This window comes from Mastigoproctus giganteus, chromosome 1, assembly GCF_048544385.1.
Source record: "Mastigoproctus giganteus isolate SK-2022 chromosome 1, ASM4854438v1, whole genome shotgun sequence".
In the NCBI taxonomy this organism is placed as follows: domain Eukaryota; kingdom Metazoa; phylum Arthropoda; class Arachnida; order Uropygi; family Thelyphonidae; genus Mastigoproctus; species Mastigoproctus giganteus.
In genome coordinates, this window is record NC_143575.1 from 12,661,224 (window position 1) to 12,689,179 (window position 27,956).

Consider the following 27,956-nt stretch of genomic DNA (forward strand, 5'->3'; position numbering starts at 1 on the left):
CAACCTGTTTACAATGCTCAGAGAATTTCATGTCTGACCGTATCGTAACACCCAAGTCCCTTTCCTCCAGTACTGGGTTTAGTTGAACTCCACCAAGTGAATAAGTTTTTTTGGGATTACTGTTTCCCAGGTGTAATACCTTACACTTTGTTGGATTAAAGCACAGCTGCCATTTTTCTGACCATTCTTGAAGTCTATCTAGGTCTCTCTGAAGAAGCTCAGCTTGACAGTGATCATTAACTACTCTACCAATTTTAACATCATCTGCAAATTTAGACATCACGCCCTCTATCCCTTCATCAATGTCGTTTATGAAAATTAAAAACAACAGTGGTCCTAATACTGATCCTTGGGGAACCCCACTTCTTACATCAACCCAATCTGAGGAATAGCCATTTATCACAACCCTCTGCCTCCTGCCCTGAAGCCATCCTTCTATCCATCTAAGGATTTTCCCAGTGATTCCAACCTGTTCCAGCTTATAAAGCAACCGCTCATGTGGGACTGAGTCAAAAGCTTTGCTGAAATCTAAATAAACAATGTCAAAATTATTCCCTAAATCCAGCTCGTGAGTGACCCTTTCGAAATAGCGAACCAGATTTGTTAAACATGATTTTCCCTTTACAAAACCATGCTGAGTATCCTTGAGAATTTCAATTCGATCCAAATGATCCTGAATTCCACCCTTGATCATTGCCTCCATGATTTTCCCTACTACTGAAGTCAGACTGACAGGTCGATAAATTCCAACTTCACTTTTAGAGCCACCCTTATGTATGAGAGATACATTTGCACTTTTCCAATCCAAGGGAATCTCCCCAGAGTCTAGTGATGCTCGCATAATTAGCCTCAATGGTTCAATGCACTCGCTTGCCGCCTCTCTTAAGATTATAGGGTATATTCCATCAACTCCAGGAGCCTTACTGGTCTGTAGGCTCGAAAGTTTTTTCATTAAATAATCTTGCGAAATTTCAATATCATTAATTACATATTTTTTAACTTCGCTCCCACAATTTCCCATTGCCACAAAAGGCTTTTCATTTGTAAATATCGATGCAAAATAACTGTTGAGTTCATCTGCAACGGCAGCTGGCGTATTTATTACTATCCCCTTTCCCTTACGTAAAGGTCCGATCTAGTTTGTCCTCCTCTTCTTGGCATTTGTATATGTGAAGAATTGTTTATCCCCCCTCTTTGCTCTGATTTCTCATAAACTGCCTTTGCCTGTCGAACATTTTCTGTGGCTCTATTACAGATCACCTTGTAGCTGTTATAGGCTTCGGTACTTTTTATTGCTCTGTAACCTTTCCATGACACCTTTTCTGCTCAAGTATTGCGGCAACTTCACTATTTATCCAACTTCTATTCATTCAGAACATCTAGATAATGTCCAGATAATAATATTCATAACAAACTCCTTGAAATTAAACCTGTACCGCAATTACTGGGTTCCAATTTTCGCACAAACAGACAAGAAGAGGTAGTCCTGACCAGAGCCCGAATAGGCCACACTCGTTTGACCCATCTACTCTTGTTATCAGGTAATGACCCTCCACAGTGTTCACATTTCCACAATAAAACACATACTCCTGGAATGCACCTTCTTTCTCTCTCTCTCAAACTTACAGGAATTGTCACTTAGCCATATCATAGGCGAAAATTCAAACCTTGCAGAATTTTTCTTCTTTCTGAAACGAATAGGTTTATATAACCGTTTCTAACTGCTTCCATAGAAACCAATAAAATTAGTATTAACTACTACGATAGGTGCATATCTGGCCTAAGAAGCCTTTGCACCAGAAAAATCCAAGCACAACAACGACTGAACCGATCTCAATACACCCGAGACGCAGTTGTACGTGCGAAATCAGCAGGGTTTCAATTTCCCAGATAGTTATATTGACATTGACTACCATACTGCGTTCAATCACTTAAATCTTTCTCCTTGCCCATTCTTCAACTAAGCTGCATACCTACAGTATCCCCACGTGTCTGTCCATCTGCTTTATATCACGTGGCAGAACACACATTGCTATTGCTGAAGGATGCTTCAGCAATAGCAACTCAATAGGCGTACCTAATAAAGTGGACACTCAGTGTCTAAGATATACTGAAAAAAGAAAGAAACAGCGTGCAGGAGCACTGTCACATCCAATGAGCATCGTGCAGGAAGCATAAATTCAACGAATCGATCTCATTTCTAGAGTCCCCCATCTTTTCCTCGAAGTAATCTGATTAAACAGCAGCCATCTCGAAAAGCTTCAAAGTTGTTATTTAATAATGCTTCAAACTCCTTTCTCATAAAATTTTCCCTTTAATGCAATATTTTATTTAAAGACACAGTAGAGATGCGATTATTAGTTTAACTGGCTTACATAATATTCTGACATTAGCATTGTAGAAGGGCAGGATGGAATCTTTAAGTCATTGTGTTTTAAACAACCCGATTATGCACTGTTTCCTGAATAAATAGGTAAAGGGTCTTATGGTAGTTTGGATAAAGTGGCACAGTCTGCAATTACTCCGCTTTCCTTTCCTTTTGATGGTTTTCATGTAATTTAATAAATATTGAACGTCAGTACAGGGCAACCCGTAAAATTTTGCTGATGATTTAGAAATGAGTAATGATAGGAAGTAACTGGCTCAGGATACGACTTCGGAATGATTTCGATCGATCATGCCACTTCAGTTTCCAAAGATGGCGAGTGAAAGGTAATAGTAGAGGCAAGTGATGCAAAGAAGCAAGCTTATGTACCATCAGCCAAAAAAAACAACTCAACTTCATACATTATTTCCTCTAAACTTTTGTCCAGTTCCTCCTTGCATATATTTAAGCCATCAACTTCCACAACTTCCCACTGGCTAAAGGGAAATTTCCGCACATCTATTCTACATCTGTCTTTTCTTAATTTGAATTTATGCCCCCTTAGGTTCGTAATCTGAACAAGTGGAAGGATCCCATCAGAATTCAGCGTGCTCAACCCATTCAAGGCCTTATAGACCTCAATCAGATCACCGCGCAGGTGCCTAGTCTCCAGCCACTGCAATTTGCAGAACTTAAGCCTCTCTTGGTAAGAGGATCCCTTCATTCCCCTCACCAATCGTGTTGCCCTTCTCTGTACACGCTCAAGCAAATCTACATCCTTCCTAAAATGAGGCCTCCAGACCTGTACGCAGTACTCAAGGCGTGGCCTGACCATTTCATTATACAAAGGGATAATCATCTCCTTTTCCCTACTATTAAAATTCCTGTATATCATTTACAACACCCCATGACTTACCCTGGCAGCCTGTCTACACTGCTCTGAAAATGTCATATCTGACTGCACAATTACTCCCAGGTCTTTTTCATTTTCTATCACCTTAATTGTAGTACCACACAGTTGGTACGTTTCTCTGGGGTTACTTTTACCTATATGCAGTACTTTGCATTTGTCAATGTTAAACTTTAATTGTCACTTCTCAGCCCATCTGCCCAACTTCTAAATCCTGTTGCAGTATCACACTGCATTACTTTCATTAACAACCCTGCCAACCTTTGTATCATCTGCAGACTTCGACATTAAGCCTGATATACCTTCATCAATATCATTGATAAACATACAAGACAACAGTGGATCCAACAACGAACCCTGTGGGACTCCACTAATAACATTAGTCCACGAAGAGCAGCACCCATTAATTACCACCCTCTGTCTTCTCCCACTTAACCATCCTTTTATCCATTGTAGTAACTTACCCTTAAAACCATTCTGCTCCAATTTGTACAATAGTCTTCCACGCGGAACAGTGTCAAAAGCTTTCCTGAAATCCAAATGGATGATATCAAAATTATTTTTTGCATTCAGTTCCTTTGTGACCACATCATAATAACCAATCAAATTTGTGAGACAAGACTTTCCCTTAACAAACCCATGCTGTGTCTGAATTATTGCTGCAGTCTTGTCTAGATGATCCTGCAATGCATCTTTAACCAGCGACTCCATTATTTTACCCAGAACAGAAGTTAAACTAACTGGTCTGTAATTACTCGTGTCACCCTTAGATTCCCCCCTTTTTTGAATTGGGGACACATTTGCACATCTCCAGTCCGTGGGGACCTCCCCTGAGTCCAAGGAAGCTCTCATGATTATGGCTAAGGGTTTGCTTAGTTGCTTTGCCGCCTCCTTTAATATAACTGGATAGATTCCATCCACCCCAGGTGCCTTTCTTGTGTTTATCCTCAACAATTTCTCCTCCACTTTCCTCTCAGTTATTACAAAATCATCTAGCTTACTGCCAGAGTTTAATACACCTCTGGAATTCCCCTCCTTGAAATAACTCTCCATGTGTGAATGTAGATGCAAAATACACATTCAGTTTGTCAACTACCTCAGCAGGTGCACCAACAGTCGAACCATCGATATCAAATGGTCCAATCTGATTCATCCCCTTCCTTCTATAGAAACAACAAGAACTAAGGAAGTTCTTGATGTTCTTTAGCATCCTTTGCAAAAGATTTCTCGTAATGTGCCTTCGCTTGCCTCACCTCCTTTGTGACTTGATTGCAGAGGTAGTACAGTATTGATAAATTCACAGGTTTGTGTTTGGGGAGAAGAAATCCAATGGTGATATACCGACTAGGTGGTTTAGGATAAGAAAAATTTAGGGTGTTCCATTTGAGTTTCACTCTGGTTGAAGCAGTAATCAAGAACATTAATGAATACAGAGGGCCGAGAAAGGAGCCTTGGGGAGGGGGAGATTTTTCTCTCAGAGGAGAGCTTCAAGTAAACAGATGTGAAAAATTATTCCGTGCGGAATCTTTCCCGCGTGGGTAGCACATTGGTTATAATCAGCGTCCTCCCATCAATAATGAGACCATGGGCTGTTTTCACAATGTGGGTCTGAAAAATTGGGGTTTTCATCAAGCAAACAACAAGCTGGTGTGTATGCAATGATATATCGTTGCAGTAGATCTATTACCCTAAAGATCGGGTTGTCCCAAACTCAATATTCTTTAGTCCCAAGGAGAGAAAAATACCTTATCGAAAATATTTTGATATCTATAGATTTCTAGTTTGATTCTATGACATTCGGTTTCCTTTTTTGATCTTGTGCATTAATAAAAGACAGGATGCACCACTCCTCTTTGTCCAATAAAAATCGACAGCTAAGAAGAGTACTTCTTAGATAAAAAGAAATCCAAGGAACAACGTTTACAAAACAAAATGAAATGCATTTGGTAATTAGTCTTTCGTTCTATTAAACTTCGGCTAAATTAAGAATAAGGGATGTTTAGTTTCAACGTAAGAGTACAGCTCACTCTTTGCAGCCTAGGATGTTGCCATAGTAACGGGATTCTGTCCGTGTTGCTGGCAATTATTCCTTCTACCCCGAGAAGTGCCTGCACCAATTGGAAAGGGAGTCTCTTCTCAACGCTTAAATAGCTCTGGATGCTGCGTGTGCATTTTCTATTTCATCCACGCAGTTATCCGGTGTTCGTATGCCCCCTCCTCCCCCTCTTTGAGCTCCTTCCCCTGTAGAGAAGTTTGTAGCTTTAAAGGTAGGGTGGAAATTGAGTTACCTGTCTATCATCGATATAGCGGTGATCGAGAGTGGGAACTTGTCTGCCGTTGTCATGGCTACTGATAGATCGTGCGCGCGCATGTACACACGCGCTATTATTGCTAATAACGTGGCGGCACTTAAAGAAAAATGGTGGGTGAGGTGGAATTTGTGTCAAACGCAAGAACGAAGTCATTTTTTAAAGATTAGTTGGTGGTCCATGAGTGGATGAGGAACCACGAGCGTCTTCATAATGGATGAGCAAAAAGATGAAAATCGGAGAATTTTGGATGAATGTGTCACATCACTCACCTGAAAGAGAAGTCTTCGCAACAATCAGCTGGCCTGGATGCTCCAATAGCTTGCACGAGATCACCGTATCTTTTTCCATAAAGATTTAAACCACGAGGTCAGCGCCCTCTACCGATATTTGCCTCCAGCGAGATGGACGTGATGGACAGAATGCCTGATACTAGTTTAAACATGCATAAACCGGCTGAAATATTCATTACAAGAGTGGATAGCGGTGTGATGGAATTATCTGGCTGTGAAGGCTGATCGACTGGAGAAAGAAAAGGTTTCCATTCCATTTTTAGCAGCACAAAATGTATAAACTCCAGCCTATAAAACTTACTGGACAGCATTATCCTCTAGTTACTTGCCAGCCTATATTGGTCCATAATCACTTCAAGTGAAACTTGGAATAAACAGTTCAAAGATCAACCTCACTAGACGAAGTAGATGGAATTTCCTCGACAGCTGGTGAAACCAATGTGAGGATTTCCTTCATCTCATCGTCCATGTTACCTTGGACGATGACACGAAGGAATCCGCCCTCAATCATGTAGAGTGCGAATGTCATTGAGAGGGAGGTTTGTCTGTATAAGCAAGAGTGTCAACCAATAAGCTGGCTACACCTCCTTACATGTGTAAAGTTAAATCCTGGATTATGTGCCTCAATTTTAGGCACACCCTCATATAACGGGACCATTATACAACAACCTACAAGAACCCCATTTAAAGAGAGGAATTATAAAATAGAGTGATCCTTGTCCCATTGTATTTAAAGAGGCCTTTCTAAGCATTGTCACCAGAGGTGTTCCTCCTCCTCCCTCCCCAGCTTATTCTGCAATGTATTTATAGCGGGAAATTCTGTTCTTGAGCTCAATGGCTGTAGAACAAATGACATTTATGGATGTAACAAAAGAATTGTACAATTTTTAAGTACTCTTCTTAAACGAGCTCTCCTAAAAACATGGCGTGCAGAAAGAGGAGACCATTAATTCTCGAGTATCATTAGAGCTATAAAAATCCCTTAATATTTTCGCGATAATTAAGTCTCGCTGCTAATCACATTGCTAGCAACATCGTTAGCTGTAATAAAGAGTCCATTAATTATCGTATACAATCTCCAAAAAGATACTGAGTTGGCTGTCCCCAATTGAGCCCGCCATAAAAAGAATTAGTGGCACAAGAAAAAGATTTGAAATTCAAACTGGAGTAGTCATTCCAGACCATCAAAGATCTTCATTCTCCAATAAATCTTTCTTCTTAGAGATCTATTGAAGTTCAAGATTAACTGGACGCTGTTAAACTTGCTGCCACATTCCAGAAACAACCAGGATGTAAACTATTACCACAGGGCTGTATTCGAGTGCTAAAATAAAAGACTTCTTCAGAGTAGTACTTAATCCAGAATAGAATGATTGTGAATTGTTTTCATGACTTTTACCAAACCGGATTGTAATCTGTAAATTGATTTCCTAAATGGCTCACAATCATTATGAGTGGTATAAAAATAGGCAGAAAGTATGAATGCTCTGTACTATTCATAAAGTTTATTAATTAGGGATTTTGGAAGCTCGTGAGATACAAACCCACTCATCTAGCTTTCATTACTTCTTGCATTTCCATAAGGAGATGATTAGGGTTATCCATCATGCGCTTCTTTACAGGGGGCGGTTCGCTTCTATTGAACCAAACGATAGTTCACGCGGGCGTCTTAATTAAAAATTTTGTCACACGACAATCACTGGGCAGACGACGAAAAATTCAGCCATTGTTGAAACTAGCGATTAGTTTACCTTGCTCCGCTTCTTGACCTTTTATACCGCTACCGTTAATCGACACAAAAGTTGCTCGATGCATGTTGGTGACAGGCCATAAACCCCTAAATGCGGGCATAATTGCCATGTCTCGTCCACCGCTCGCGACAATAACAGGGGCAATTAAGAAAAGGAAAAAAACAAGAGAAAAAAACTGCTTTGTGAAGTTGATATTCCACAGACATCCAGCTGCTTATTGTTTAAGAAATTTGGTGTTCATCGACCATCTTACACTGCTGCGCGAATTTATTAGAAGCTTCCATGCTAGTGAATTCGGCTTTTTACCACCAGAGGCCTCTAATGATGACCTAAGATTCTCGGGAGAAATGAAGGCCTAATAAACTGGCAATTTGTGGATCCACTTGAAAAACCAGAAGTTCTTTTTCATGGAAATCTTCCTTCTGGGATTTCATATTTGCGTTACAAAAACCTTTGTCGATAGAAAAGCCCTCAAATGTACTTAGCCTGGAGGCTACGTCAACATGGCACCCATTAAGAGATCTAGAGCTCGATTACAGTTGCTATAGTAACGAAAAAGCTTCGTTCCTTGGGGACAAAGAGTGAAGGTTTGGACTGATCATCCCTTGTTGGCGTTCCGAAGAATTTTAAACAAACGCTTTAGCTCTTATTATTCCCATTAAGTACCATAATGCACAGCGTGGTGCATTATGGTAGTTATGACTGAACTTATGCAGATAAGTTCATGAACAGCCAAAAATGGCCCGTCCATTGAAACATCTAATGCGGCTTTGATCGACTGGACGTATTATTTTCCACCCTAGCGTAAGGGATGACCCAAACTCTTTTTTGGATTTGACTGGCATTCCTCTTGCGCAGAGCATCCTACGGATGCTCTAGGCAGCTGCCCATTTTGAGGTAGTATTCGAGAGGATTCGAACACTAATTCCAATATTAAAAAGCATTAAATTTAGTTTTAAAGGAATTTTTAAAATATGATTTTAACATTAATTTTAATATTTAAAAATGTTAATTATATTTAAATATCAGTAAAGGTTATTTAAAGAATACGAACGATGTGTGTCCAGGCTTTGACTCTGCAGCAGTTGACCACAATTTGGTGGCATCATTAGATTTTTATACTTGAGCATTTTTCAAAATTCGGCTTTCTGCTAAAGCGAGCTGAAATTGGGTTGAACAGGCCCAGAAAAGAGGGACAATAGGTACGTTGTTAGTTAACTTCCAACTCCACTTCCTGCACTGCAAGTCGGCTATTTTTGTCAGTCATTTTGCGCTCAAGTAGACTTATGGCAAAGCCACCTAGCGGGCAAATCATAACAGCGATGAGAAAAAAGGCAGGTGTGGTTTTACAGCTGCGTCTGAAGCATTGATGGAAGTTTAAATTTCCTTCTTCCATCTCACTTTCGCTGACTACTTACCTTCATTCCACGAATTCTAATTCTGGACTTTGCGCAACTATTTTCCACAAACCAGGAGATTCCTCGAAGGAAAAGAAAAAATCTCCAAAGACACTGAAGATTGTATGGAAGAGAACATAAAATTGTGGCTGAAAATAGACTTAACTATAAATGTTTGCAGCTGGTTGGATTTCCATGATTGTACGAAAGTCATAATCAGTATGAATATTCTGAACCTGTTATAAAAAATATTCAAAATCATTACAGATTTCATATTCATGATGATTTCATATTTATTCAGGATCATTGTAGATTCGACAATTAAGGAAGATGATAGTGAGGTATCACTAATGATCCTTAATTATCGAATATCAGGATCATTCGTCATCTCATCATCACTTTCAGATTTCATTTTTCGATATCATCTGGACCATCAAGTCTCTGAAGTCTGTCCATCCTCACAAAATTAATGGAAACCTTGCAGATGCAACTGTCCTTTTACAATTTGAGTTTAAGAGGAAGAATCCCATCAGCATTGAGCCTGCTCAACCCATTGAAGGCCTTACACACCTCAATCAGATCACCTCGCAGGTGCCTACTCTTCAGACGCTGCAATTTGCAGAACTTAAGCCCTTCTTGGTAAGAGCAACCCTTCACCAATCTTGTTGCCCTTCTATCAACTATATATCCTTCCTAAAACGAGACCTCCAGATCTAAACCATTTTGATTTCGAGTCCAGGCTCATTTTCATAAAAGAATCATAAAAGAATCTCCAATTATCCCAGTTTCGATTAAATATCCAATTAAGAGTAAAAAAATGTAAACGAGCTAGCTCACCTGCTTTATCCTAGAGGGCGCTTCTGCCTTGCCACTGCATGCTTCCAGGGCTAATGAAAAGAACCGACCATGTGAGAAATTTCAAATCCATCTGTGACACGGAATGTGCAGTTAGCATTTTAAATGCGCGTGGTGTGTCCTCTGAGAATAGAAGTGCGCAACCTGTTTGCTTCTACTTAATTATGTTTCCAGCTCTTTATTACGCGAAATAGTTGCCAAAGGTAGTGAGGCGCTCTTCCCTAACTAGCAGCACGCATCGCTGGACTCCAAAGGTATGGTCTCACGCTCAACTTAGTCACCAACTGCTAAATTTAAGATTAATTAACAGAAGTGTAGTTTGTGATGCCCTCCCTGCTCGCGTAATTTAATTACCCGATAACGCTCGTTTGAAATATAATATCGGGGGAAAGGGGTCGTATATTGGCAATTTTTTATTGGCCAAGAAATACCTTTTATGTAAATAGCAATTTTCGCCGGTAGATGGCGCTACAGAGCAGCGTTCGGTTCTCGTTTGGTACTGATGGAACTCTTTGGGAAAACAGCTTTATATATTATTACAGCTAACAAGGTGGAATGGCGCCTTTCTGTTCTCTTCTTTTGGAGATAAATGTGTCTAGCGCAATGATTCTCAGCATCCTCCTTGTGAGTTCCAGACGATAAACTGCTTTCTCCAACTATAATCACCTTTCCACACTCCATCATGTTTTCCTCTTATTGTTTTAGATGCATTTTCGGATGGAGATTCCACAAAGAGTTCACCATTGCTTGTCGAAATAAACGAACGCAGAAAAGTCCTTAAGATCACTACAATTTCTGGGTTTACCAAGAGGCGCGCATCTGCCCGTTGCCATCGCAACGGAACGCTGTTTCTTTCTGTTCTTTGATTTTTTTCTCGCTTCAACGCGATGTCACTTATAAATATGTGATGTCATGACACAATTTAGAACGAAGTCACGTCTGCAATCCCCTTCTGAATTTCATCCATGTTTTATTCCAAATCTTTCAATCTTTCTTCATACAAATGCTGACTTTGTTTACAGTTGGGTTATTCCTTCGAAATTTATCTTTGGACTTTGAGATTCAATTAAAAATGGACTCACTTTTATCTTCTAATTTCTAACGAATTTGAAAGGGTTCTCTAAAGATGGCGAGCAGATGGCTAGTAATTATCTCGAGTATATCATAAGTTGGTTTCCTCGTACAAGCTCTAATGATGACAATAATCCATCAGCTGCTGGACATTCCAAGTGGTTCATTAATGCATGCGATGGGAGACTTGATCATTATCATTTTCCCTCCTTCCTCCCTAAAACTTTTTTTTAATAATCCACCATTCTAACCATCCGAATAAATTGGATTCGTGCTAATCTCATTCGAAATTTCGGTCACGATCTTTGGGAAAGCGAATTTGAGCAGAAGACCTCGCTCGGATTATTAAGACTGGGAAATGTCGCTCAGAGGAATCCAATTGGTTGTTGAATAGCGTGACGTAACTGCCAATATTTCACCTCTAAGTGGTGAGAAGTCCTATTAGGAATTCCACTTGGAGTACATGCAACAAATTCTGGGAATGTCCTTCCACTTTCCACGCTTGGAATAGCCGTTACCAGCTCAGCAAGAGTGCTTTCGGTGGCATTTGGACTGTCACGTGCACGTTCGACATTCTTGTTGATTGCTAGAAATGTCCTTGAAGAATTCTCGAGTAAGGCAACCCTGAATTGTACCACGCAAGATGGCGAGTGGCGCCATCTGGTGTGGTATAAAAGTATGGTGTTTGGAATTGTTTTAAAATCACTTGAGTAGTGAACTGGAGCTTTGGTAATAATTATGAGCTATATAACAGTTATTTGAGGGGAGGGGGAGGAATAACGCAGAACCCGGATGTTTCTGTTGTTAAATCTGCTAGACGCAATGTTTCTGTCGGATTTATGCGCTTTGTGTACTGAGGTTCGAATGGAGGGTGGAAGCATGCAGCCACTAATGTGCAAAGTTTAATATTCCTCTTTGTAATTACCTCTAATTGAACTAATTAGAGCGAATAAGCCATTTGTTTTCAACCAACTCGAAAGCAATTCTACCGGAAGTTGAAGCCAGCATCAGTTAAGGGATGTTGAAAAGCTGTTTGTGGCATAATGGAAAATGTGCTCATCAGATCCATTCGCGCCAGTTGGATTGTTTACAATTTACATTTAAAGCGGTTGTCAGAAATGTATTTTATGATTTAATTAAACAACACTTTGCACTGTTCATCTTGTTACTTGGTTACTGGCAGGCCCCCCTCACCAGGAAGGAGTATTTTAGCATCTGTCCACGGCACGTGGAGCTGGGCTAGGTCAGTAGAGGGACGCCTGTTAGGATCTACTCTCTGTCGAAAAAAGGATCCAGGAGTGACCTGCCCACTCAAACATAGTGGCTCAGAGATAAACTACTACCCCCGAAGGGTCGGCATTGATTTCAGGCATAATCCAGATGAAGGTTTAGTCAGGCGCTTGTAGGATGGCAGGAGTGGATATAGCAGTCAGATGCCTTCTTCGTTTGAAGAAAACTGTGCAAAATTTTAGAAAGGCGCTGAAAGCTTCCTTGTTTACAATCAGGGAATGAAGTGAATTAAGGCCTGAAGGAGCTGTTCCCTGAGGTTGACGTAAGTCATACAGTCCTGCAGGAGATGGGCCCATTCTTCTTCTTCTTCTTTCAGCCACAGAAACAGGTGTCATCCTCACTAATCCCAAGATGTTTTAGGTGAGCCTTGTCTTGATAGAACCGTTGCTGATCAGCAAGAATGTCGTTTCCAAGTTCGGAGTAAATCAGACCACGATGTGTTTAAGAAGCTGACGTCGGGTATGAATTTTCTGGTGACCTTACCTTTGTTCCTGGAGGACCAGCAGGACTTCCATAAGTTGGTAATTTTGGACCACAAGTTCTTATCCATGGTATGGTTATCTTCAGCGAGAGTTGAAATTCTCAGGAAGTTGATTGGTACATTGGTCCTGGCTCCATACAGGAGGCCACAAAAGACGTTGTAAAGATCCAGAGGAAGGTTATTAAAGATCAGCTGGAGTGGATGTGGTACTGCAGACCTTGGTCATTCGAAGTAAGACGAGTCGCTGGATTTGGTCGAGTTTATTTGCGAAAGTTATACTTTCCACACTGAGGAGCCAGACAGGGACACCACAAGAAGTTATCGGAAGGAAACAGCTGCATACATGAGGTTTAGGGTCCGGCCTTTGAGCCCTCAGTCTGTCTGAGTCACCCATGTAAGCTATGTATTCCTTGACTTTTCCCTTGATATAATCCAGGTGTGGCAGAAAAGTCCATTTGTGGTCGAATAGGACTCCGAGATATTTCACTGCGGTGCTGATTTTTAGCGACTTACCTTGAATGCGATTTAAAGGAGGTCTTCAGATGAGTAGAGTTCCCTTAATTAGGGGAACAACTTGGTTTTGGTAGAAGAGACAATCAGCTTTGTGTTCTTCGGCCAATTTGAGAGTGCAGTCATGGCGTTATTGGTTGCAATTCAAGGACGGCCCGGGTGATCCCTCTAAAAGAAGAGCGAGATCGTCCGCATGAGTAAACATGGTGGTTTTCTGGAAGGAGTTTCTACATCATTCGTCCAGCGTCATGTTCCATACGACCGGGTCCAGTATAGCAACTTGAGGGCAGCCTCAGGATGTTGGCCTGGTTATAATGTGTAAGAGGCTTTGATAATAATCTGCCTTTCTGTAAAGTAGCTGGTGAGGCTACTGTCGAATTCTGGTGTGCAATCTGTTTGTCTGATGACGCTGAGCCACCAGACCAAGTCGAATGCTGCCTTGAAGTCGCCAAAGACTTCTAGTACGTATTCAGATTCTGAATTTTTTTCTCTTCCTGCTGATCTGTAGTAGTGGCCATCGTTCTGGAGTGCCCAGGCTAGAAGCTGTACTGGTTAGGAGCGAACAGTATCTTGTGAAGAGTTTTTGGATAGAAGTAGTCGTTCCTGAAGCATCTCCAGGATCGATAGACGTACAGTGGAGCAGTAGGCAACTGTTTAGTTTGAAGCAGTGGGCTCTTTAAGAATGAGCCGGAGATTCATGTTTCCAGATGTCCGGGAAGCAGCCTTCGCGGAGACAGGAGTTGAAAAATTCGATAAGAATGTGTCTGGTTCAAATACAGATTATTGGGTTGTATGAAAATTGGACTATACGATGTTTTAGGGTTTTTTGGCGCATTAGCACCTTGTCCACATTGCACTGTTTGTAATAAGTTTGTAAATTGGGCGTGTTCTGTGGTCGATTTTCTGTTTCCTGGACAAAAAACCAGAATTTCTTCGGATAAAAATCATGTTGTCCTCGCTTGAGACCGACTAACTCGGCCACATTTTAAAAAGGCCAATAAAATTCCTCATGTCATTGACGGGTTTTCGAAGTGGAATCTTTTCCAATCCGTGAGGACGGTGATTATACCAACTGTTCCATCCACAGATTCAAAATATGAGACTGAACCCATTTTTATTTTACCTACTTACACAAACGTGACTGTTTCCAACCCCTCCTTTAATTGGTATTCTGTACCCCTCTCTAAATTTCCCCCAGATTAATCAGACTGTGATTCTGAAATACAGCGACTTATTTCGAATGAAATATCGGTGAACTGTCAGTACCACAAGGGTGGAATAAATTCTTCTCTTTTGCATTTTAATCAATTATTTCGAAACTGCTCGTTGGAGGATTTCAATATGCAGATTCCGCATTGATTTTCCTTTTGTGGATTCAACTGTTTGCTTTCGTGTTTGAGATACACTACGATGGTTTTGTAAACAAACTGTTTGGTAAAGAGATCAGAAAGTCTGTTTATTATGGAACGCTTCTGTCTGTTCATCTGTCTGTCTCTCGCTGTGTTTGAGGACCCGAAAGGCGTTCTACTTCAGAGAATACGTTGAGTTTTCCGTTTTGGGACAATCGTTGGATGAATTTTTATGTCGGTCGGTTTCTGCATTTCTATTCCGAAACTCCTTCCCAGCCTGCTGCGTTCATTGATTCGCTGTCAGCGAGATCTGCCACTTTTCAAACTCCTGCGCCTCCTCTAGCAGATATTGATTCCATCGCTGCCAACATCCTGCCACCTACCGCTTTTGTTTACATTTATTCAGTCTCTCTACCCCCCATCTATCCCTGTGCTCTGACTGGTTCCGTTTCTTTGTGCCAAACGTCCCTCGAAGATGTTACTTCGGTATTCCAAGAAAGTTTCCTTTGTCACAATATTCTTAGATGGACAGAGTGAAGGTTTTACCAATTTTAACATAACGTAAACTTTAACCTCAACCATTTTTCAAATCTACAGTATTCCACAAAAAATATTACCAATAATATATTTTTCTCTATCACTTGATTCTTTCAAGTTAAGTAATACAAAGACATCACCCGGGGAAAATTGGATGGATAAGGAAACCTTGTGTGGTACTTCTTTTTCTCAAAATCCCTTACATGAAGCGCGCTTTCAGTTGGACCTTCGTCATGGTGGGGAATCTAGGTAGTTGAACTCTTCGCCATGTCAGAATTTTCAAACACGGAGCCCAAATACACTGTTAACAAAGAATATATTTTTCTGGATCAATTATTGATGGTACGATGACCATATTGGCCGATTCCTGGTTGCAGGCGTGTTGGGCCGGCCCGAATTCTGTGTTCATAGCAAAAGTGTTTAATGGCGTAAAGTTGTGGCCAGTCCAATGATGCTTTTCTTAGGCCCGTGTATTCAACTCATTGCAGTTGGTGCAGGATGACATGGGTGGATTGTCGTGCTGAAACAGAAAATAACTCTCCCAATACTGCTACCACAAATAATTGATTACATTGAACAGTATTCAGTACACCAGTACTTTTAAAGTGCTCTCGTGGGTTGTGCAGTTGGTAGAATCGCTGTCCTTTCTACACCAGGTGGAAAAGACTTGAGTTGAGTCCTGTCGATGACGTGAAGAATTTTTATGGGCCTATTCCACAACGTGGCTGAGATAGTCTGTCTCAGGCGTGGGTAGCAAGGATCAATATGGCCTTAGTTGCTGATGCTCCTAAAATCCTACAACAACAACAGCTTTCAAAGTTTCAAGTTAGCCATCAGTTTGAATGACCAAATCTCTCCCATTTTGAGTAGTTTCTTTCGTCCAGAGATTGTCTGTGCATGTTATGCTCAACGTTACTGATATCGTGTTAGACACTGTGCAACTGGTGTTGCTAATGTTCGAAGCATGTCACGACATGTTTGAAACATGTCAGAACTTCTTCAAATCACATCAAGTGATGTCCAATCATCGTGTAGAAGCTGTACCATAAAATCAGCGTTTATTAGATGTTTAAAATAATTCTCGTGTTAGAAATAATCGATTTTTTTTTGTTTCTTTTGTGCAGTAGAGATAGCATCCATTTATCTAATTGAAGATTTCTTTTCTCGCGTGCCAGAGACACGCACTTTCTTCTTTCCCCTTATTACTCTGCCTTATTGATGCTATTCCGAGTTAAGAAGAAACGCCAGACATCGACTAAAAACGCGAGACCTCGCTCTGAACCTGTGTATCAAATTCGATAACACATGGTCGCCTAGTGTAATAATTAAGGCAGTAATGACTGCCTTGTATTGGTTGCTATAGCAACCTACCTTCCTTCGATAAGTGGATTACCAAACATAAAGAATTTGTTTAGAACATATCTAGTCTCTTGTTGACGGGTGTTTGTGGTGAAAAAATGGATGCGTTCTATCATCTTCATTTCTTACAAAATTCTAAATTAACCCATGTCCAAAACAACGTATCTCATGATTCAATGATGGTATTTGAATAAACAGGAAAATTTACAATCTTTGTTTTGAAATTAATGATCTCTCGGAGATTTCTGTTGCCAGAAAGCCTATTGTGAAAAGGATGGAACAACCAAAGAGCACGTGGAGAATGCGAAGAAGACAGATACCCGAGGACAAAAGAGGCATCCATAATTGAACTATAAATACCATCGAGAAACCGTATGCCCAAATCCGACAAGGTCATAGCGAAGGAGCCTCACAAAAAGAACTAAAATTAGACATGGTCGTAGTGCAAGCGATAAGAAATTCTGATTCTCCCTCTGTACTGACTGAGTGGTCTGATTGTAGAACATAAAAAGGAGCACCACTTAAATCCACTCACAAAATAGCCCCTGCTCTTTGGAGGGGTTGTTTTTGGCTTCCAACCATCACGAGTTCATTGTACCGTTTTATGGCATTTTTGAGAAGTTTTACCACTTCTCTTCTTAAAGGATCTTTCTGCTACAATCATTCATTAACATAAAATAAATTCCTGTTTTTTTTTCTGTAGATGTCTGTTTGAAGAGATCAAGTGAAAATTACTTCCACTTCATCGAGTCAATTGGAACCTCCGGAAAAGTTAAGATCATAAGATCTTACTGGTGAGTGAGGCAAGAATCGGAGGGCATAAATCTTAAGAAAGAATGTGGTTTGATAAACTTTAAACTCCTTTGCATATTATAATAATTATATGTACTCGAAGGACATTGGACGATGATCAGCAGAAGGGCCTAGAAAAGATCCTTGTGGGGCTCCACTGCTCAGTACAATAGTTACATGTATGTCCAATGATCGTTTAATGACCTAAATCAAAGGAGGGTTATGCATGTCATACGTATGACATTCTTAAGTTTATAGGTCATTTTGAAATATAAATCCCCTAAATCCTCTTGAATACTTGTAGATGGCGTCGTTAAACAATGCTTCTGTAAAAATAGACTTGATTGTCTTATGATAATATTCATTGAAGAGGTTATTAAGAATATTATCATTAACTCTCAAATAGTTTCTTTTAAATGATATTTAATAATACCACTGCCCTAATTAGGACTCTTAAGAGGGCAACCAAGTAGTGGTTAATTAATTGTTAACTTCCTAGATGTAGGCAAACACAGAAGTTCTGCAATATGCAAGTAAACTTTGACCGCATTAGGATTAACCGAAGCTAGCAGAAGGTGATCTTCATAATTGAATATTCTTAATTGCCGAGGGGCATCGTTGAGTCTTCTGGGAACGCACTCGTGTGTGTATGTGTTAGTTACAGAGGTAGTCCTCCCATCGATCCATCTTCCTGTCTTGATAATGATGTGGGTCACATTTATCTCTAAATGAGTGTACACGTACGTTGTTCGTTAGGCAGGATTAAAATATGAATTAATAAAGTGAATGGTCCCAAAGAAAGGGACAGAACTTCGATGGATTGTGGGCTCTGCCTTTCTCTGAATTCTAATTGCATCAGATGGTGTGAGCTTTTTGGATAAATGAGGGGAGGGACAAATTTGTTTACACAAACCCTTTCCCCACAACTCTTCTGACCTTTGCAAACAACTATATAATTTTGATGACATTGTGCAAATTAGCCACATGAGCAGCAATATTTAGTACACTAACTTATCAAAAGTTAAGGAACACCTGTTTATCTTTTAATATGGTGAAATGGAAGTCTTAGAAACTCAAAAATAACTTATACACTTGTTGGGGGCTGAATTTAAAAAGTAGATGAGGATAAGAATTTCGTGGGTTAGAATATGGGTGGGCATAAAGTTGTCTGACAGTGTAGACAGGCGCCAAGGAAGGCCCATGGTGTTTAAACCAGCGGCAAAGGGAGAAACCCCGAAACGATTTCCTCCCATTTTTAACGCTGGTTTAAATTCGCGAAATGATTTTCTTTCTTTCTCGCTGATTTTAAATTGGGAATAGATCACCCAATCACTGCGAGGAAAGCCATCGGGTAGGTTGAATATGCCAGCTCTTCAATCCTTATCGCAAAGATTCATGGGATGGCACCATATTCTAAAGATTAATCAAATTTATTTCAGCTAAAGAGCTGTTAATTGCCGAAATAAGTTCCTCCATGAGTGGTTGAGACAAAGCGTGCACATCTCCAGTCCCCACGGACTGGAGATGTGCAAATGTATCCCCAATTCACAAACGGGGATCGAAGGGTGACACGGGTAATTACAGACCAGTTAGTTTAACTTCCGTTCTCGGTAAAATAATGGAGTCACTCGTTAAAAAAGGATTGCAGAATCATCTAGACAAGACTGCAGCAATAATTCAGACACAGAATGGGTTTGTTAAGGGAAAGTCTTGTCTGACAAATTTGATTGGATACTGTGATGTGGTCACAAAGGAACTGAATGCCAAAAATAATTTTGATATCATATATTTGGATTTCAGAAAAGCTTTTGACACTGACGATTGCTGTACAAATTGGAGCAGAATGGTATTAAGGGTAAGTTACTACATTGGATAAAGGGATGGTTGAGTGGGAGACAACAGAGAGTGGTAATCAATGGACACTGCTCTTCGTGGACAAATGTTATTAGTGGAGTTCCCCAGGGTTCGGTGTTGGACCCACTGTTGTTTTGTATATTTATCAATGATATTGATGAAGGTATATCAGACTTGATGTCCAAGTTTGCAGATCATACAAAGGTTGGCAGGGTTGTTAATGACAGTGTGCTACTGCAACAGGATCTAGTAAAGTTAGCCAGATGGGCTGAGAAGTGGCAACTGAAGTTTAACATTGACAAATGCAAAGTACTGCATATGAGGAGAAGTAACCCCAGAGAAACGTACCAACTGTGTGGTACTACACGTAAGGTGGTAGAAAATGAAAAAGACCCGGAAGTAATTGTGCAGTCAGATATGAAGTTTTCTGAGCAATGCAGACAGGCTGCCAGGCAAGTCATGGAGTTTTGTCAATGATATATAGGAGTTTTGCTATCAGGGAAAAAGAGATGATTATCCCTTTGTATAAGACAATAGTCAGGCCACGCCTTGAGCGCTGCATACAGGCCTGGAGGCCTCATTTTAGGAAGGATGTTGAGTTGCTAGAACGAGTACAGAGAAGGGCAACAAGATTGGTGAGGGAACAAAGGGGTGCTCTTACCAAGAAAAGCTTAAGTTCTGCAAATTTCAGCGCCTGGAGACTAGGCACATGCGAGATGATTTGACTGAAGTGTTTAAGGCCTTGAATGGGTTGAGCAAGCTCAATGCTGATAGGATTCTTCCTCTTGCTCAGATTAAGAACCTGAGGGGGTATACATTGAAAAAGAGGAAAGACAGTTGTAGAACAGATGTGCGGAAGTTTGCCTTTTGCCAACAGGTAGCTGTTTGCTGAAACAAATTTCCATTTGTCGTTGTTAAATTTGATAGGTTAAAAGAATTTAAGGAGGAACTGGACAAACGTCTAGGGCGAACGGTCGGGTGAAATGGGAATTTTGTTTTTCGCTGATGGTGTATAAGCTTGGTTTCTGATATCATATGCCTCTACTAATGCTTATGGTAATATGCTACTATAACTCCCTCTATATGATTAGCGTAGTCAACATTTTACATGCCATATAATTATTCTGTGGTATTTCAATACTTTTGATAGAATAGTGTTGATAGTAGTAGCATAAAAAAGCTCATTCAAAAGAGAATAACGAAGAACCCTTCCCCCACCCCCGAAGCATTATATTAAACGAAAGTTTGATTGTTCTTCAATGCATCCAATGAATAATGGTGCATTGATTGGGTGAAATAGCATGTCGATAAATTTTTAGTCTCAAGATTGGTAAGACTGCAGAGCTTACCTTATCACCAAGACTCCATCCTGTCTTTATAAAAACAGACAAGCGATAAGCGCGTTGCGAAAGTACGAATATAAAAATCTCTACAGTTAAAAATGATGTAAACATGGAGCTACTCTGTATGGCTACAGAGTAATGCAGTGATGAATCACACACAGGGGACACTCTTGACACACTTTTCAGAAATGTGCGCATGTCAACGATTTTATCTTTACACCAAATTACAATATAAATAAGACCCTGGTAACGCAATCTTAGAAAACAATTCAATCCAAAAGGATACGCTTGTAGTTTCTGTCCTCCAAGATCCCAGTTGGACACTGAATGAATCAGAAATTTTTAAGATAACGTGACGCCTCGTGGCCTCAGTTTCCTCTAAAGTGCCACTGTCACCATCATACGGAACTGATAATGAACAGAATCTTCTTCTTACCACTCTTGACTTTTCCATTAATGAGCAAAACTGGTTATCCTTTAATGTGATTAGTTTTAATCGGATAATGAAATTAAGTTGCTCTGTCTCTCTCTCTGGCACGTAATTATTTAATTGAGTTAAAGTTGCATAATTGAGCGAATAATTCATGATCTTATTAAATTCATTTCTGCATCTTTCTTAGTTACATCACAGATAAAGAGAAGAGATTACTTTGAGTATTTTGGTATCATTTTCCAAGCAATGATGGTCAGCAAAAATGGAAGAAAGACGCGGTCTAAGCATCAACAAAAACAGAATACGACAAAGTCAATACAGTAATTTCTTAAATCTTTCTTTTAATCCAAAAGAAATATTTAAAGAAAGGGAGGAAAGGTGTGCACACGTATCCGCTGATGTAGTCTTCTATAAGAACATGATCTAATCGCTCTGTGATGCGTCTTTCCCATGATCTTCACAAGAGGCCCGGACAGAAAAGACAAGGCACTCTTGATGGTTGGTTATTCCGGTATAGCCACAGAATGAAACTTTGTCTGCACCGATACATATGTCATCTCCACTACTCTCCTGAGGGACTTCCACTACAAGGGCAGCAATAATCCCTCCTCTTGTGAAAATCCGCTGAGAGTATTAATGATGGCACACTTGCATATTAATAAGTAAGAATCGGTTTTTACATTGGAGTGTCCTTTTCACTTATATTTTTGGTATATCAGTGTATATATCGTATAAAATAATTCACTCAATGTCTTTCTGTAAGCGTTTTTTCTCTCCTTATCGTGTTCAGCTCGAAAAACAAACCATATTTTATAAATTAACAACGTAGATCCAACCTTGATTTATTCCCATTAGGTATCAAATATGAACATTGGAAGTTGGTGTTAGTCTATTGTCTAGTGCGCATGAGTCGATGAAGTCATTTGCATATAGTCCACCTACATAATGTATGGTACAGTTCATTAAGAGTTTAAACTAATGGGATTAAACTGTTTATCCTGGCTAAAAGTATTCTCCGATGGATAATTCCTTTTCCAGCCTCATTGGAGGAAATGAGGGTTTCGCTTTACCAGTTGTTGGGAAATGCTTCGGCAGACGACCAGATGATAAAATATGGATTGAGTGGGTGTTTCGCGGGGCAGCTAATGGTCGAAAAATTCAAATTACTTCTTGGAAAATGGGTGTAGGGAGGATGCTGCTGCGTTGTGGATCATTTAGAGTTTTGTTTTCGTCTTGAGCATCTCGCAGGAAAATTATAACAATAGAAAAATGTGTAGACGAAGTTAAGGGATTTGTGTGGTGAAAGACAAAACAAATGTCCGCGGCAATGTCACTTGAGCTATATCTTCACCAGATGATGATGATGATTCAGTGAAGAAGCAGACGTCATCTGGTGAATAAGAAGACATCATCATCTTCTGATGAGACATATGGTGAAAAAGCAGACATCTTCTAATGAAGAAGCAGACAATATGATGTGATGAAGAAGCAGACATCATCGTCTGATGAGACATCATCTGGTGAAGGTGCAGACATCATCATTACATCTGATGAGACATGGTGAAAAATCAGACATCTTCTGATGAGACATCATCTGGTGAAGGAGCAGACATCATCATCATCTTCTGATGAGACATGGTGAGGAAGTAGACACTTCTGATGAGACATCATCTGGTGAAGAAGACATCATCTAATGAAGAAGCAGACAATATGATCTAGTGAAGATGCAGACATCATCGTCTGATGAGACATCTTCTGGTGAAGGAGCAGACATCTTCTGATGAGAGATATGGCGAAAAGCAGACATCATATTCTGATGAGCCATATGGCGAAAAGCAGACATCATCTGGTGAAGAAGACATCATCTAATGAAGTAGCAGACAATATGATCTGGTGAAAAAGCAGACCTTATCACCTTCTGATGAGACATCTGGTGAAGAATAAGATATCATCTGGTGAAGAATCCGACAACATCAGATGAGGCATCATTGGGTCTGAAGGACAGACCTCATGATGTCCCATTTCACTATATACTGCCCTTCAAAAAGTATCCGGAGGTCCAGCAAAGCAAGGTTTGTCATTGTATTGAAAAGATTAAACAATCTTATTTTACCACATTTTATAAATAATTGCTCGCCATTCAAAGAGAATAGTAAGTTTATTTAGCATCCGATTAAAGCACTACACAATATCACCAAAAGTATCCGGGCACCTGTAACTCTCAAAAAACATTTTTATTGTTGCAGTATTTAAAGGCTGGCATAGGGATCGATATGACTCACTTTTGCAAATCTCAGGAGTGTCCGGATACTTTTGGCAGTTCGTCGTATATTGGAATGGTTACTACAAATATGAGCACCGATGACTGAGACATATTACTTATGAATTTTGTCAAAGTTATGACGAATGGTATCATTACAATGAAAATCACCTATGTGCACATTTTTCTAATAGGAATATATGACTATATAGATCGGTCTGGCCGTGCATACTTGAGGAATTTAAACGGAAAACTTTGATTTTAAAATGACGTTGATAATGTGTGGAAATTTAAATCCTGTTTTGCTTTTAAAAGTAATTTATGATTGGATTTGAGTGTTTTTGATCTCCCACTCCATTTCCAAACTGCTTTGGAAATGGAGCTAATGGAATTTCAGGAATCCATGAAAATGGCAAAATCGAAACATGCACTCCTTAAGAATCAACGCACAAACTTGGACTATGTGAGAGATAGAAAGGTCGCTTTTTACTTACTGTCTCTATCTTTCTATTTAAAAAGAAATAGAAAAAAAAAGTGGGAAACCCAAAGACAACAGCCGATTGTCATTGTGCAAACCCTGAACCCCTTTCAAGCAGCAGTGGACTCGTCTATCGCTTCGGCTGGCACCGAAGTGCGGTAAGCGGTGGTTTTAATCTAACTGTTGATATGGTTAAGAACGCTGCCGCTACCACTTGGCTCTCGTGCTTCAACAGATGACGCTGGTCCTTGAACGACACGTGCTTTAGGCATCCGTTACGGCCCGGATCGTCTCTTAACGGTAAGTGCTTTGAGGAGGGGGGCTTACGGTAGAGAATACACGTGCGGTTTGTTCCGGGGGCCAAAGTGTTTAAATAGAAAAGGCGATTAGCTAAACGTGTGTGGATGAATTTCTGGCTAGCGATGCATGTGGCACGTGCTCCATCTTCATAAACGTGTGCACATTTGTAATCGAGGTCCTGCAGGGAGGAACTTTGGTTGATCGATGTCTTTTATATGATTTAAAAAATAAATGTCACATTGATCTTTGGGTGTTTGAGGACTTTGGTGCAACTGATTTGGTGTTGGAGATTAAGGTGGTTGGTCACCATTGTAGGTAACATTTGGGTTAAAATGCTTCATACTGCATGAAACTCTGAGCAAAAAGAGTGAGTGGATAGAGAGAAGGAAAGACAGAGCAAAGGGAAAAAGAGAGGAGGATAAACCGACAGAACGAGAAAGAAACAGGGAGAGAAAAAGAAAGAGCAACTGGAAGACTAGAGAGAAGGGAAAACAGAAAGAGAAAAGGAGAAAGGAGAGATAGAAAAAAAAAGGGACAGATAAACTGAGAGAGAAAGAGCAAGTGGAAGAGTATGGAAAGGCAGAAAGAGCAAAGGAGGAAGAAAGAGAAAGAAAAAAAAGGGACAGAAAACTGAGAGATGTAGAGAAAAACAAAGAGAGTGAGTGGGAGAGAGCAAGATAAGTGGGGGAGGAAGAGAGAAGGTCAAAGAAGGGAATAAAAGAGAGCAGACAAACCTATAGAGAAAAGGCACATTCAGAAAGAGTGGAGTGAATGGCTAGAGAGAATTAAAGGCTGAAAGAGAAAATGATGAAGAAAGAGAGAAAGAAAACGATGCAGGCAAACAGATAGAGAGGCTGTGAAAGATTACAGGGAAAACGAGATAAAAAGAGAAAGAAAATGAAAGGCAAAAGAAAAACGAGGGAAGCGGAAAGCGAAACAAACAAGGAGAGAGAGAGAGAGAGGGAGAGAGAGAGAGAGAGAGAGAGAATACGTGGAGAGAAGGGTGAAGCAATATTGAAAGAAAGCAAAAAATGAGGAAACTGGGAGATAAAATGAGGCAGAAAATATGAGACACATAGCCAGAGAGAGACAGTGAATGACTAGAAAGAAAAAAAAGTAAGAGAAAAGGATGAAGGAAAAAGAGGTAGACAAACGGAGAGAATGATAACGATAATGAGTAGCTAGAAGGGAAAGAGAATGAATATTTGGAGAGAAGGGTGAAGAAATACAGAAAGAAAGCAAAAAATAAGAGAAAAAAAGAGGCAGAAAAGATGAAAGAGCCATAGGCAGAGAGAGAGATAGTTGAATGACTAGAAATAAAAAAATAATAAGAGAAGAGGAAGAAGGAAAAAGAGGCAGACAGACCGAGAGAATGATAACGACAATGAATAGCTAGAAGAGTGAGAGAGGGAATAATTGGAGAGAAGGGTTAAGAATATAGAAAGAAAGCAAAATATGAGGAAAATGAGAGATGAAAAGATGAAAGACATATGGCCAGAGAGAGAGAGAGAGAGACAGTGAATGACTAGAAAGAAAAAAAAAAGTAAGAGGAGAGGATGAAGAAGGAAGAAGAGGCAGACAAATAGAGAGAATGATAACGACAATGAGTAGCTAAAAGGGGGAGAAAAATAGACGGAAAGAGATATCGACCGACGAGAGAGAAGAAATACAGAAAGAGAGAAGCAGACAAAGCGAGAGAGAGAGAGAGAGAAAAGAGCACCAGCCGCACTTATTTTTGCTACATAACTTTAATAATTAAGTGGCGTTTTGTTTTCTCAGTAAGTTCACGTTTAAATTCATCATCCACTGGAGGTTTCTTGGAAATAAATACAGCAGTGGAAAAAAGAAAAAGAGACGTCCTTGTCTCTTATTTCACCTTCAGTGAAATAATGAAATTTATATTAAGTACTGTTTACTTTTAAATTCCAAATGAAATTACAGCCTCTCTCTCTCTCTCTCTCTCTCTCTCTCTCTCTCTCTCTCTCTCTCTCTCTCTCTCTCTCTCTCTGCTAAATGATGAGTATTTTATACACAAAGTAAATTACATGGAGTACCACTTTATGGAATTTGTCCACACACAAAAAAAAAAAAAAAAAAAACCTTTCATTGTATGGAACTAAGAATTCAAATCGATTGGCCAGTATGAACCGACAGTAAATTCAGTCGGAAGAGCTCGTGACAATTTCCATATTCCAGTCACGTGACCTTTCATAATCGATCACTGTTCAATGTCTGCAAGTGCACGTCTCCAATGAAACACCGATTCTTTACCAATTCTATAGTTTACACCAACTTTATTCTCCTGACAAGATGCACATCTAAATGAATTCATTATATATTCATCAGCGCGTGATGTCTAACAAGAAAAGTCTTATTGATCATGAAAATCATTTTATTTTTCATATACTAATGATTCGCATCATTCAAATTACATTTAACATTACAGAACTCTAAATTTCGTCTCTCGCATTATAAATGTTTATGAAATATCAGATAGTGACTGTAGCGCCATCTAAGCAGTTTCCAACACCTTCTCGACGATATATTAATTTAATTATGAAAAAAATAATTTAATTGAATATAATATTAAATTAAATACTATTTAGCTGTTTAAAATAATTATTAATGACATTAAAATTAAGAAAACACATTCTAATCATTCAAATTGCATTTAAAACTAGATAATTTCTATATTTGGTCACTAGAATTATAAATGTTTCTACGAAATATTCAATAGTAGCTGCACTGTAGCGCCATCTATGAGGTTTCAACGAAACTTTCCAGACGATATTCTTAAAAAATAATTGAACTGAATATAATATTAAATTAAATATTATATAGTTATTTGAATTATTTTAAAATAATTATTGACGTTTTAAAATTAAAAAAGCAATATTTCTAAAACTAATGATTCTTATCATTCAAATTGCATTTAAGATTACAGATAATTTCTATATTTGATTATACAGTACTTGCATCGTTTCTACGAAATGTCCAATAGCAACTGCACTGTAGCGCCATCTGGGAAATTTCAACCACTTTCCAGACGATTTATAAAAAATAATTTAATTGAATATAATATTTAAATTAATTTTTTAAAAGTAATTTAATTGAATATAATATTTAAATTAAATATTATATAGTATTTATATTCGTTTTAAAATAAATATTAATGAAATGTTAAAGTCAAGAAACCAATAAGTCTCTAAAAACTCCAGTTAAAATAACATTTTCTGTAATGGTAGATACAAATCCATTGTCCACAAGTTTATTGTACTTGTACGCTGTACAAGCGCTATCATTCTAAGGCGTACTACACACAATAACCGGTTTCGTCATCAGTTTTCTCTCTTGCGTTAATTGGGAAGCTTCAGAGCGTATTGTCCATGAAGAGACACACTCGGATGTTGAAATGATTCAAGGACAACTGCTTTTATTTCTTTCTATCCTTATCTCTCTGAAGGAGATCTGAAAAGGACTGTTTTCACATAGTTGGCAAGTGACTCTAGCCGAGTGGTCAATGTACATTAGCCTGAGTGCCCTCTGGTGGCAGTTTTAATTGTTCTTTGAGCTAGTTGGAGAAACGAAACTGGAGGTGAAACTTAAATGTTTTAATTATCAACCAGTTTCAATGTCAAACGTCTTAGTGAAGATAATTGATCCCATAGTGCACCACGAGGTTCTCTTGTTTTGTAATTTGTTCATGGTTGTGGAGCAGGGCGAACTTAGACCAGGTGGGTCAACTATTTCTAAGAAATTGAGTTTAATATTGTTCCATTAATATTGTTTTTCTAAAATGCTAAAAAAATACTAATATTAATTATACCGATGAACAGCAAAACATAACATCTAGTTCTTCTGTTAATGTGATTTTAGAATTAAAAGATCAACAAGAACTTTTAATAACTGATTTTCATATGATGCTGTTAGACAAAGGTAAAGAAAGATAATTTGTTTTCTTGTCTTTATATCAACAAAAGCTGTCGTCTTTGGCTTCAAAGAGCAAATATTTTCATAGA

The 27,956-nt window shown here is 39.2% G+C and overlaps 1 protein-coding gene across 4 annotated transcripts in view; it reads left to right on the forward strand.

The window, feature by feature from the left end:
* Positions 1–27,956, forward strand: part of SK (small conductance calcium-activated potassium channel) — a 218,892-nt gene that overhangs the window by 53,110 nt on the left and 137,826 nt on the right. Inside the window, exon 1 of one of the 4 annotated variants that reach the window (XM_090371562.1) lies at positions 23,833–23,937. The exons of 2 other annotated variants lie outside the window; for them this stretch is intronic. The gene's annotated coding sequence lies outside the window, so the exon portion shown is untranslated. Of the gene's footprint in view, positions 1–23,832; positions 23,938–27,568; positions 27,672–27,956 lie in introns of those variants that run through there. One more of the 4 variants, XM_090371570.1, reaches the window with a different exon arrangement.